Raw genomic sequence first — 12,587 nt, forward strand, 5'->3', positions numbered from 1 at the left:
TAGATCTCCGGCCAAGCTGAATTCTGGGTTCCGTTTCGAATAGACTATGCTAAACCAAAAGCGTCGAGGTAAAGTTTCACAATCTGAGGAGTATCTGCTAGGTCCTCCTCCTCCATCCACTTCAGTTAGGGGAATTTTCCAGTGCATTTAGCCTATTTTACATATTTTTGACATTTTTCAGTTATTATTTTTAAGTGACTTTTGTTGGAAAGTAGGTAGGGCAAATTGAGTAAGTTTGTATATAAGCAAACCTAGACTAGCACTATTTGGCAGAAGAGGCAGCAGGAGCTCCACCGCTCACCAGGCAACTTCTCAAGCAAGAACCCTTGGTGGCGATTTTCCCTCCAAGCAGAGATCCCCCCATGCTAGCATTTTCTCTTCACATCAGCCTAGCGTTTTCCAACAAGTGTCATCGCCCGCAGAGTTGCAGCCCTAGCGTTTTCAGCATTTGCATCATCGCCAAGCAAGTCCCAGCCCTTGCGTTTTTGCAATAGGTAGTCCCGCAAGCAGATCTTCACCGCAAGAGTCTCATGCATAGCGTTTTCAACAGTAGCTTCATCGCCGGCAAAGCTACAACACATCAGCGTTTTCAGCCCTTGCCATCGCCATCCACAGCCCCATGCCTAGCGTTTTTGATCCCAACAAGATTCAGCCCTAAAGAGTAGCAGATTCAGCCCGGAAAGACCACCAGTTTCAGCCTTTAAGAACCTCAGTTTTCAGCCCTAAAACTTGCAGATTTTCAGCAACAAGATCATCAGAAAACAGCCCCAAAACTAGCGTTTTTGGATTGTAGCAGATTTCAGTCCACAGCGTTTTTGGACAATAGATAAAGGATTGCAGATTTCAGCCCTTAGGTTGGTGTCGTCATCCCCGTCGTCATCGTCGACATAGCCTAGACTTGCATTAGTCACATGCATTCCCATTGTACCAGTTTGTGCAATCATAAGTAGACCACTCTCGCCGACGAGACTGGGGCCTTCGGAGGAGGGGTTTACAATGTCGCTGGTGTCGTATCTCTCTTCTCTCTCTATCTCTGTCTCATACACTTGCACGCACAGTGTCCATTCACTTGTTTTGTGATCATAGCACTCTCTCATTAAGAACGAAAGGCTCTACCTTCCATACGAACAAAAGGAACCTTGAGCACAGTTTGGAGTACTCATCTTGAGCAAAGCGCAGCGTTTTGTTATATTGTTTGACCCAGGTAGTATGCATGATGTGATCAGTCCCTCTCTTGTTGAGAGAGCCCGCCTAGAAGTTAGTCAGAAATCTCCTCTCGAGGTCTCTGGCTTTGTTCCGGTATGGACTCTCTCATCACGAGTGTCTTGGTGTGTTGTTTACAATTCAACAAGCTGCCTTCATTAGAAGATTTTTGTCTCCTCTCTCAGGATGTGATATGATTTTGGGCATTCGATGGTTTCGTAATCTTAACCCTCTCATTGATTGGGAGGCTAACACTTTCACTCTCTATGCCAAAAGTGATTCTCCCATTGTCATTCGTGGAGAGCACATTGTTCATTCTCCCTCTCTCATTGCTAATATGCAGGACAAGATTGAAAGGATTCATGAGAAGGAGACTCTCTCAGTCTCTTCTTCTCCAAAGCATGACACACAGGATTTGCATGATTATGAGAAGCATGATGATGATTTGATTGACAATGATGAGCATGATGATTTGGATGACAATGACCAACATAATTGTTTGCATGATCAATATGTGATATCTCACAAGCATGATGATTTGCATGATCAAGGTGTGATTTCTCACAAGCATGATGAGTTGCATGAAGAAGATGTGATTGTTCACAAGAAGGATGATGTGTTAGTTGATACTTTCTCTAGTGAAACTAACCTCATTACAGATTCGATTAGTGACGAAGAACCGATCTTGGCTCTCGAGCTTAGGTTCAAAGAACCCTCACAGGAAGAACCGATCTTGGCTCTCGAGCTTAGGTCCAAAGAACCCTCACAGGAAGTATTATGTGTTCGCATGATTGATACGCACGCATTGTTCGAGTGTTTCATTCGTGATCGTTTCCTGTATTTTAGTCAGCGTCTTTATGTGATCCCTTTTCCTAGGCATGACATATTGTATGTTGAGCACGTTTCACTCATGAATGAGCATGGATGTATGCGGATTTTTCATGAAAAGCTGAAAAGTATGCATTCAAGGAAGTCACATTCCATGTCTCTTCCTTGGCATGACACATTTGTGGAAAGAGCACATGAAAGTATGATCACCAAGCATGGACATTTCCATTGTGAATTGCCACATTTGATTGCTTTAGATCAGAAGAGAAAGATTCGATCTCATTGTTTGCGTGTGTGTGGTGAATGGTTTGGCACTCCGTCTCTTTGTTCATCTACATTGCATGCATAGTCTTTGAGGAAGACAAGATTTTTTCCACTCACTTTACATGGAATAGGTATGTTCATGGTTTTGTGTTGGAAATGGTTTCAGAAATTTTCAGCCATGGAGATTCTTGAAGACGAAAGAAGCATGACTCTAGACGAAGTTGAAGCATCGAAGGAGCCAGAGAAGACTTTGTGTCGCTTTCGGCGCGGCCCAAAGAAGCAAGCGTTGCAGACCTTTATGAAGTTCAAGTACCGCATGACCCACACATCAGAGTGGGCCGGCGAAGAGTCCCTTCCAGGATTCGGATGCTATTGGCGATCTCCCTCGACGCCATACAGTTCGGTACCAGTATCTCACTTTGAAAAGGAGGGGATGTCACGTGACACATGCAACCCTATGTGTCCCTGGACAAGCTACAGTATGATCAGGGTTCAGTCAGTCCAGTCAGTCTAGATTTAGAAGTGATCTGGCACTTTTGTGAGTTTATTCGTAGACCGTGCATGCCCAGTCACTTAGTGTAGATGCATATCCTCTGGTTGCACACAGCATGATCATAAACATTCCCATAAGAATCCATTAGAATCAGTTAGGGGAATTTTCCAGTGCATTTAGCCTATTTTACCTATTTTTGATATTTTTAACTTATTATTTTTAAGTGACTTTTGTTGGAAAGTAGGTAGGGCAAATTGAGTAAGTTTGTATATAAGCAAACCTAGACTAGCACTATTTGGCAGAAGAGGCAGTAGGAGCTCTACCGCTCAACAGGCAACTTCTCAAGCAAGAACCCTTGGTGGCGATTTTCCCTCCAAGCAGAGATTTTCCCATGCTAGCGTTCTCTTCACATCAGCCTAGCGTTTTCCAACAAGTGTCATCGCCAGCAGAGTTGCATCCCTAGCGTTTTCAGCATTTGCATCATCGCCAAGCAAGTCCCAGCCCTCGCGTTTTTGCAACAAGTAGTCCCGCAAGCAGATCTTCACCGCAAGAGTCTCATGCATAGCGTTTTCAACAGTAGCTTCATTGCCGGCAAAGCTGCAACACATCAGCGTTTTCAGCCCTTGCCATCGCTATCCACAGCCCCATGCCTAGCGTTTTTTATCCCAGCAAGATTCAGTCCTAAAGAGTAGCAGATTCAGCCCGGAAAGACCAGCAGTTTCAGCCTTTAAGAATCTCAGTTTTCAGCCCTAAAACCTGCAGATTTTCAGCGACAAGATCATCAAAAAACAGCCCCAAAACCAACGTTTTTGGATTGTAGCATATTTCAGCCCATAGAGTTTTTGGACAGCAGATAAAGGATTGTAGATTTCAGCCCTTAGGTTGGTGTCGTCATCCCCGTCGTCATCGTCGACATAGCCTAGACTTGCATTAGTCACATGCATTCCCACTGTACCAATTTGTGCAATCATAAGTAGACCACTCTCGCCGACGAGAGTGGGGCCTTCGGAGGAGGGTTTTACAACGTCTCTGGTGTCGTATCTCTCTTCTCTCTCTATCTCTCAGTCTCATACACTTGCATGCATAGTGTCCATTCACTTGGTTTGTGATCATAGCACTCTCTCATTAAGAACGGAAGGCTCTACCTTCCATAAGAACAAAAGGAACCTTGAGCACAGTTCGGAGTACTCATCTTGAGCAAAGCGCAAACATTCATTCCGCTGCACCTAACATGCAAACAATGAGATCGAATCTTTCTCTTATGATCTAAAGCAATCAACTGTGGCAATTCACAACGGAAATGCCCATGCTTAGTGCTCATACTTTCATGTGCTCTTTCTACGAATGTGTCATGCCAAGGAAGAGACATGGAATGTGACTTCCTTGAATGCATACTTTTCAGCTTTTCATGAGAAATCTGTATACATTCGTGCTCATTCATGAGTGAAACGTGCTCAACGTACAATATGTCATGCCTAGGAAAAGGGATCACATACAGACGCTGACTAAAATACAGGAAACGATCACGAATGAAACACTCGAACAATGCGTGCGTATCAATCATGCGAACACATAATACTTCCTGTAAGGGTTCTTTGGACCTATGCTCGAGAGCCAAGATCGGTTCTTCCTGAGGGGGTTCGTTGGACCTAGGCTCGAGAGCCAAGATCGATCCTTCGTGATTGATCGAATCTGCAACGAGGTTAGCTTCACTAGAGAAAGTATCAACTAATACATCATCCTTGTGAACGATCACATCATCTTCATGCAACTCATCATGCTTGTGAGAAATCACATCTTGATCATGCAAATCATCATGCTTGTCAGTGTCATCCAAATCATCATGCTCATCATTAACATTCAAATCATCATGCGTATCATCATGCAAACCATGTGTGTCATGCTTTGGAGAAGAAGAGACCGAGAGAGTCTCCTTCTCCTGAATCCTTTCAATCTTGTCCTGCATATTAGCAATGAGAGAGGGAGAATGAACAATGTTCTCTCCACGAATGACAAAGGGAGAGTCACTTTTCGCATTGAGAGTAAAAGTGTTAGCCTCCCAATCAATGAGAGGGTTAAGATCACGAAACCATCGAATGCCCAAAATCATATTACATCTTGAGAGAGGAGAGACAAAAAACCTTCTACGAAAAGTAGCTTGTTGAATTGAAAACAACACACCAAGACACTCTTGCGTGATGAGAGAGTCCATACCGGGAACAAAGCCAGAGACCTCGAGAGGAGATTTCGGACTAACTTCTAGGCGGACTCTCTCAACAAGAGAGGGACTGATCACATCATGTATACTACTCGGGTCAAACAATATGACAAAACGCTGTCCCGACATATGACCATAACATTTAAATGAGAGAATCATCAATGGGAGGGTCAAGAGAAACTTGGGGCACACTCGTGTTATCAGTAATTGCATTGACAAAGGAAGTGGGTTCTGTGGATTCTTTAGATTCATTCAATTTAACCTTAGGATATGTTCTTTTTATGTGACCCTTAATGTGACAATGAAAACAACGACCTTCCTTAGAATGAGTGCTTTGCTGTTCCGACGTGATGTATCCTCCTAAAATTCCTTGTGCTACCTTTTCATCTGGAGTAAGCTTAGGTTTAGCAATTGTGTTAGCCTTACCCGTAGGTTCATTGGAAGAATTTATTTCTGAGAGACTGTTGGAAGATTGGTTAGAAGAGTTACCGTTCTTACCATTCTTACCGTTCTGAGGGTTCTGAGGAGTCTGCGAGGTACTTGTGGAAGTCTTGTTTTCCTTAGGCTTTCCCTTATTGTGCTTCATCTCGTGTGCGAGAGCAATCGCTACCGCCTTGTTGAGATCGATTGGATCGAGCACCTCGACATCGTACTTGATATACTCATCCAATCCATAAAGGAATGCCTCTTTGTGTTCATCATCCGAGTTGCGTAATTGGGTACCTAGCTACAAAACACGATTAGAAAAAGACATGACTGGCATACCATTTTGCTTGAGAGCGCACCAATCGTCCTTCAATCGTGCGAGGTACTGAGGTGGCATAAACCGCGCCTTGAGCTTGTCTTGAAAATCAGCCCAATTGAAGGAAAGGGGCGTGAGTTCGTCGGCTTCTGTTACTATATACATGTGGTAGTGATGTGTGTGAACACACTAGGACCGCCGGGGCATTTTTTCCCTCTTTAGGAGGTTTTTTCCCCCGTGCATTATATATACGCCCATCACTCTAGGGCTATCTATCTTTCCATTGCACACTAAGTAATACACTCTCTATTGTGTGCCTTGAGCTTCCTTCGTCTTCTCCAAGCTGTGTGTGTTTCTCTGCAACCCTAATTCCAACAATTGGTATCAGAGCAGGTCACGTCCTCCCGGGCTTAGTCGCCAGTTGCTCCAGCACACGCCTGCTCACTTTCTCCGATTTCAGTGAGCTTTGGCGAGCGTTCGCAGGTCGACAAATATTTTGGGTAAGCTCGAAGAGCTTGGTCTGCTCAGAATTTTGATTTGGGCTCATTTCGGCCTCCGTTTCCACTACAGGCAGTACTGCACAGGCTATTTCGTCATTTTGTGCAGAATTTCTGTCAGTGCCGTTTTCTGCATAACAGGTGCCTTATAGTCTTCTACGGTTTGTGCTATATAGCACAGGTTGTTTCTGTTCCATTTCTCCTATTTTCGGGCAGTTTTCACATCAGGTGCAGCATTTACCATGGCTGACAACAACAACACAGATGTGTTCAAGATGTTTGCTGCTGAGGATGGGGACAACTACCCTATGTGGGCTTATATGATGCAACATGTTCTTGTGTCAAAGGGTGTCTGGAACATTGTGCAGGGCATTGATGTACGTCCTGGTTCTGAGGATGTAGGCGATGTTGAGGATGTTGGAGGTCTTGCTGCAAGGATTGCAGCTGTTAGAGTTGTTTTGCCTACGGCAGAACAAGCTCGTTGGGATGTTAAGGATGCGCAGGCTCATGCATTGATTGCGTTGTTTGTGAAGCGCACCATTGTTCCTCACATCCGTTCAGCAAAATCTGCAAAACAAGCTTGGGATATTCTAGCAGGTCTTTATGCAAGCCGTAATGAGGCTAAAATTGCTTTGCTGCGTAAAGAGCTGGAGTCAAAGATTATGCATGAGGAGGATGATATGGACACTTTCCTTGCTAGTGTGGAGGATATCAATGAGCAGCTTATTTCTGCAGGTGAAGTCATTTCAGACAGTTCCCTTGTGCAGACTGTTCTTGATGCCTTACCAGATTCCTACCAGAATTTTGCTAGTACTTGGAGACTGATGACCCAGGGAAATCCAGAAGTTGTCAAGTTTGATGCATTATGCACATTGCTGTTGCAAGAGTTACTGTCCAGAAAAAACAGGACTAGACAGCGTGCAGTTGAACAGGCTTTTATTGCTTCTCAAAGAAAGGGTGGTAACAGCAATGCAGCCACTTCTTATGGTTCTGCTGCGAGTGGCAAAAGTTATGTTCTTAATGCTTCTGCTGGCAGTACTTCGTCTGGTAATTCTGGTGATTAGGGCAAAAAGAAGATGCGTTGCCATTATTGTAAAGCCAATGATTACTTGATCAAGTTGTGTCCTAAGTTGAAGGCCAAAGAGGCTAAGAAGAAAGAGGGTGGTTCCACTGCAAAGGCTGGTTCCACTACAAATGCAGCCATTGTTGAGTCTTCTGTGAAAGGAGACTGTGTTGCTGATGTTGATGCAGAATGGGCTTTTAGCGCAGAGTGCACTTACAATCCTGCTGTCCATGATGCATGCTTGTCAGTTGCTGCAGATTCACATGTGTGGTATTTCGACAGTGGTGCTACAAAGCACATTACCTCACATCGTGAATTGTTTATCTCTCTCGAGTCTGTCCCTCATGGGAATTCAGTCACTTGTGCCAACAACGCCTCTTATCCAGTTCAGGGAGTTGGAAAGATTGTGCTCACTGCTGCTAATGGCAGTTCCTTCACACTTGTTGATGCACTTTATGTACCTGGGATCAAGAAGAATCTCTTGTCTGTATCCGCACTTGCTAGACTTGGACTTGTAGTCAAATTTGTGGATGACAGATGTACAGTTCATGATCTCAGTTTTGGTGATGAAATTGTTGCATCTGGCCTTTTGTGCCGTGGGCTGTATAAGCTCACTTTGTATGACGAGTGTGGACAAAATTTTGCAAATGCTGTTGCAGATTCAAGGGCTATTTCAGATGCAAAACTTTGGCATGCACGTTTTGGTCATCTGAGTTTTGCCAGTTTGCTGCGTTTGCAGAAATCTGATATGGTTGCTTCTTTGCCACCTCTTGAAGCACCTGTCAAACATGTTTGTGAAGGCTGTATTTTGGGTAAGATGCAGCGTTCTAAATTTCCAAAGGATGGTTCAGTTCGGGCCACATGCAGGTTGCAGCTTGTGCATAGTGATGTTTGTGAGCCCATGCAAACTCCGTCCTTGGGCAATTACCTGTACTTCGTGACTTTCATTGATGATTACTCCAGGCATGCATGGGTATTTCCGCTTGAAGCGAAGTCCGAAGTTTTTATGTGCTTCAAACAATTTCTGGCTATGGCTGAAAATGTCTCGAAATATACTATGGGCACCCTCCGTTCCGATCGAGGGGGGGAGTATATGTCTCATGAATTTAATGCATTTCTGGCTAGTCGTGGGATAAAACACCAATGTACATTGCCTTATACACCTCAACAAAATGGTGTTGCTGAGAGGAAAAACAGGTCACTGATGGAAATGGCACGATGTATGGTCAAAAGTCAAGCTTTACCGCATTCTTTTTGGCTTGAGGCCATCATGTGTGCCACTTATGTACTTAACAGGTGTCCTACGAAAGCTTTGCAGTCTATTACTCCATATGAAGCATGGCATGATAGAAAACCTTCTATTGAGCACATGTGTGTTTTTGGCTGTTTGGCATATGCTTTGGTGCCACAAGTGCAGCGCAGAAAATTGGATGATAAGACTGTCAAATGTATTTTTGTTGGTTATAGTGCTGAAAGCAAAGGTTACAGGTTGTATCATCCGCAAACAAAACGTATTCTGGTTTCTCGGGATGTAGTGTTTGTGGAAGATTCTGTTCAGCCCTTGCTGTCATGTACTAGAGACAGTAATGTAAGCTCACAGGACATTTATGACACTTTGTTGCCTCTTTTCAATGGTGGAAATACGAATGTAAGTTCCGATGAGGCAAATGTACAGCCTATGGGGATTTCTGAAAATGTCGTAGATCAGCCTATTACTGATGCAGATGTACATGATGTACTTGATGAGGAAAGGGCTGAAAATGAGCAGGCTAGAGGTATGCCAAAATGGCTGGTGCACACTTTGCGTGACAGTAAATTGGATGCACCTTTGTCTAGTCGTACTCGTTCAGGCTCTCGCCATGCATCTTATGCATCAGATTGTTATGCTTTGGCTGTGTCTAGCTTACATGATGTTGAGGAGCCTCTGTCTTTTGATGAAGCACAGAATTCAGAAAATTGGATGGCTGCCATGCAATCAGAATATGATGCACTTATAGAAAATGACACATGGACTTTATGTGATTTGCCTCCTGGCAAAAAGGCCATTGGTACAAAGTGGGTTTACAAGTTGAAACGCAAGCTGGATGGTGAGATTGATCGCCATAAGGCTCGACTTGTTGCAAAGGATTATGCACAGCAAAAAGGCATAGATTATGAAGAAACTTTTGCTCCCACTTGTCGTATGACTACTGTGCGTTTTCTATGTGCATTGGCAACTCATTTTGGTTGGGATGTACATCAATCAGACATTGTTACTGCTTTCTTGAATGGTGACATATTTGAGGAAGTTTATGTAACGCAGCCTCGCGGTTTTGTCATAAAAGGACAAGAGGGCAAAGTGTGCAAATGTAACAAGGCTTTGTATGGGTTGAAGCAATCTCCTCGTGCTTGGTATGAGAAAGCTGACACTCATTTGGTCAAACAAGGCTTTCGTAACAGTCCAATAGAAAGCACATTGTATGTAAAGTGTGAGGGTGATGTATTTCTCATCGTGGTTCTTTATGTTGATGATTTGCTGATCACTGGACCAAATGAGAGACATATTGCTGAATTTAAGGCTGATTTGAATGCTACTTTCAAGATGAAAGATTTGGGGCTGTTGCATCATTACTTGGGTATACAGTTTAAGCAGTGTGATGGTGGTATTGCCTTGTGTCAGAAAAGTTACATAGAGACATTGCTATGTAAGTTTGGACTTGAGGATTGCAAACCTATTGCCACTCCCATGGAAACAGGTTTGAAGTTGAGTCTACATGATGCTGGTGATCCTGCTGATGTCACTCTTTACCAAACTGCTGTTGGCTGCCTCATTTATGTATGCAACACGAGGCCGGATATTCAGTTTGCAGTCTCATAGGTCAGCAGATTTATGCATAGCCCAGGGTCTAAGCATTGGCAGGCTGTCAAGAGGATTTTCCACTACCTTAGTGGCACTTTACATCTTGGCTTGTTTTATCCCAAGGGGGGATCATTGCCGCTAGACTTACATGCTTTTTCGGACTCAGATTGGGTTGTTTATTTTGACACGAGAGTTTCCACAAGTGGTTTTTGTTTCATGCTTGGCAGTTCATGTATATCATGGTTGAGCAAGAAGCAACCTACTGTGGCCACTTCGAGTTGTGAGGCTGAGTACAGGGCAGTCTTCACAGCTACGGTTGAGTGTGTATGGCTCAGACGCCTTATGGCTGATTTGGGTGTTGGACAGGACACTGCCAACACTATCTACACTGACAGTCTGAGCACATTGGCAGTTGCGAGGAACCCAGTTTTTCATGCTCGCACAAAGCACATTGGGGTGCATTACCACTATGTCAGGGAGAGGCTCTCAGCAGGAGAGATCAGCTTGGCTTATGTGCCAACACAGGACAACCTTGCAGATCTTTTCACAAAGGCATTGTCTCGTGAGAAGCTTGAAGCTTTCCGCAAAGCTTTGGGCTTACTCCCCTTTGTGGACTGATCCTGTCCTCAGGGCATGGCACTTCCCTTTACTCATGTGCCAGCTCTCGTTCACCGCATCACTCCAGGGGGGACTTGTTACTATATACATGTGGTAGTGATGTGTGTGAACACACTAGGACCGCCGGGGCATTTTTTCCCTCTTTAGGAGGTTTTTTCCCCCGTGCATTATATATATACGTCCATCACTCTAGGGCTATCTATCTTTCCATTGCACACTAAGTAATACACTCTCTATTGTGTGACTTTAGCTTCCTTCGTCTTCTCCAAGCTGTGTGTGTTTCTCTGCAACCCTAATTCCAACAGCTTCTTATAGGTGCGCGGCTAACTGTGCCTCTTGCCATGCGTGGTACCAATTGATGGCATCATCGGCAAGGTACATAGCTGCCCCATAGCTGTCGTCAAAACCTTGCTATTCCTTGTCTTCTTAGTTGTCGCAAAATAAGCATTAAATTGATGTAACCAAGAATGAATAACCGTAGCATCCATCTTACCATCATACTTACTGAAAGTCAACTTCTCGGTGATTGGATTGTTGGAATCCGCCTCGTGGCTTGTGCCACTTGAGGAACTCCCACGATCTTTGGTTGGTTCGGACTTCGAGGCAAGTACTTGTCGAACCAATTCTTGCGTGCGGAGGTCTCTTTGAGCCTCCCAATCGGCCTCCAAGGCCGCTCGTCTTGCTTCAGCTTCCTCTTGTTTTTGTGCTTTTCTTTCTTCTCGTTCATCGCGCTCGCGTTCCAAGGCAATGCGATTCGCTTCTTGTTGTATGGCAATTCTTTCGTTTCTTTCTTCGCGCACGCGATTCGCTTCTTGTTGTTGGGCCATTATGTGCAACATCGACTTGACCATCGCCTCCATGGAAGTTGGTACAACTCGTGGCGTAGATGGAGAAGGGGCAGGGTCGGAAAAATCTCTTGGTGGGGAGAACTCTTCGTCTCCTCTCTCATGCTCATCACCTGTATGTGAAGTATCCATTCCGCTTCGGGTGATGACCATGCACTATGATCTTTGGTTCTTAAGTTCACGAGGAACTTGGGTTCTTGAGGTTCTTGAGGTTTTCTTTCGCTTGCAATTTGTGTTTGAGAAGGATCTTCTCTTCACCCGAGTTTTGCTCTTTTCCGCGGGCGCACCCCTTGGCGGCCTTACGCTCACACCAAGGTTGCTTTTTCGCACCTCACGTCGATTGGCCGGCCGCTAAGTGCACGGTCCGCTCTCAATGAGTGAAAATAGATACAAGGGGAGGCTGGACAAGCCCTTCTTTCTTGGGATTCCTTTCACTCTTCAAAAACACGATTAGGAATCGACACGCCCAAGCAAACTTGGGTTCGTGCGACCGCAACAAGCAAAAAAATTCTTGTGATTCTTGTGGTTCTTTCCTTGAGTGATAGAGAACACTGCCAAAGCTCTGATACCAATGTAAGGTGCAGCAGAATGAATGTTTGAACTTTGCTCAAGATGAGTGCTCCGAACTGTGCTCAAGGTTCCTTTTTGTTCTTATGGAAGGGAGAGCCTTCCGTTCTTAATGAGAGAGTGCAATGATCACAACAAAGTGGATGGACATTGTGCGTGCAAGTGTATGAAACTAAGAGATAGAGAGAGAAGAGAGATACGACTCCAGCGACGTTATAAAACCCTCCTCCGAAGGGCCCACTCTCGTCGGCGAGAGTGGTCTACTTATGATTGCACGATCAGGTACAAAGTGAATGCATGTGACTAATGCAAGTCTAGGCTATGTTGACGATGATGACGGGGATGGCGACATCGACCTAAGGCTGAAATCTGCAATCTTTTATTTGCTGTCCAAAAACGCTATGGGCTGA

General features: G+C 44.5%; 1 protein-coding gene across 2 annotated transcripts in view; it reads left to right on the forward strand.

The window, feature by feature from the left end:
* The window catches only part of LOC147455592 (protein KINESIN LIGHT CHAIN-RELATED 1-like), a 60,079-nt gene that overhangs the window by 33,646 nt on the left and 13,846 nt on the right, over positions 1–12,587 (forward strand). Inside the window, exon 2 of one of the 2 annotated variants that reach the window (XR_015188385.1) lies at positions 2,462–2,693. The exons of the other annotated variant lie outside the window; for it this stretch is intronic. The gene's annotated coding sequence lies outside the window, so the exon portion shown is untranslated. The remainder of the gene's footprint in view (positions 1–2,461; positions 2,694–12,587) is intronic. 2 annotated transcript variants of the gene reach the window in all.

This window comes from Adiantum capillus-veneris, chromosome 6 (genome assembly GCF_014529385.1).
Source record: "Adiantum capillus-veneris isolate H3 chromosome 6, ASM1452938v2, whole genome shotgun sequence".
NCBI classification, from domain to species: Eukaryota; Viridiplantae; Streptophyta; class Polypodiopsida; order Polypodiales; family Pteridaceae; genus Adiantum; species Adiantum capillus-veneris.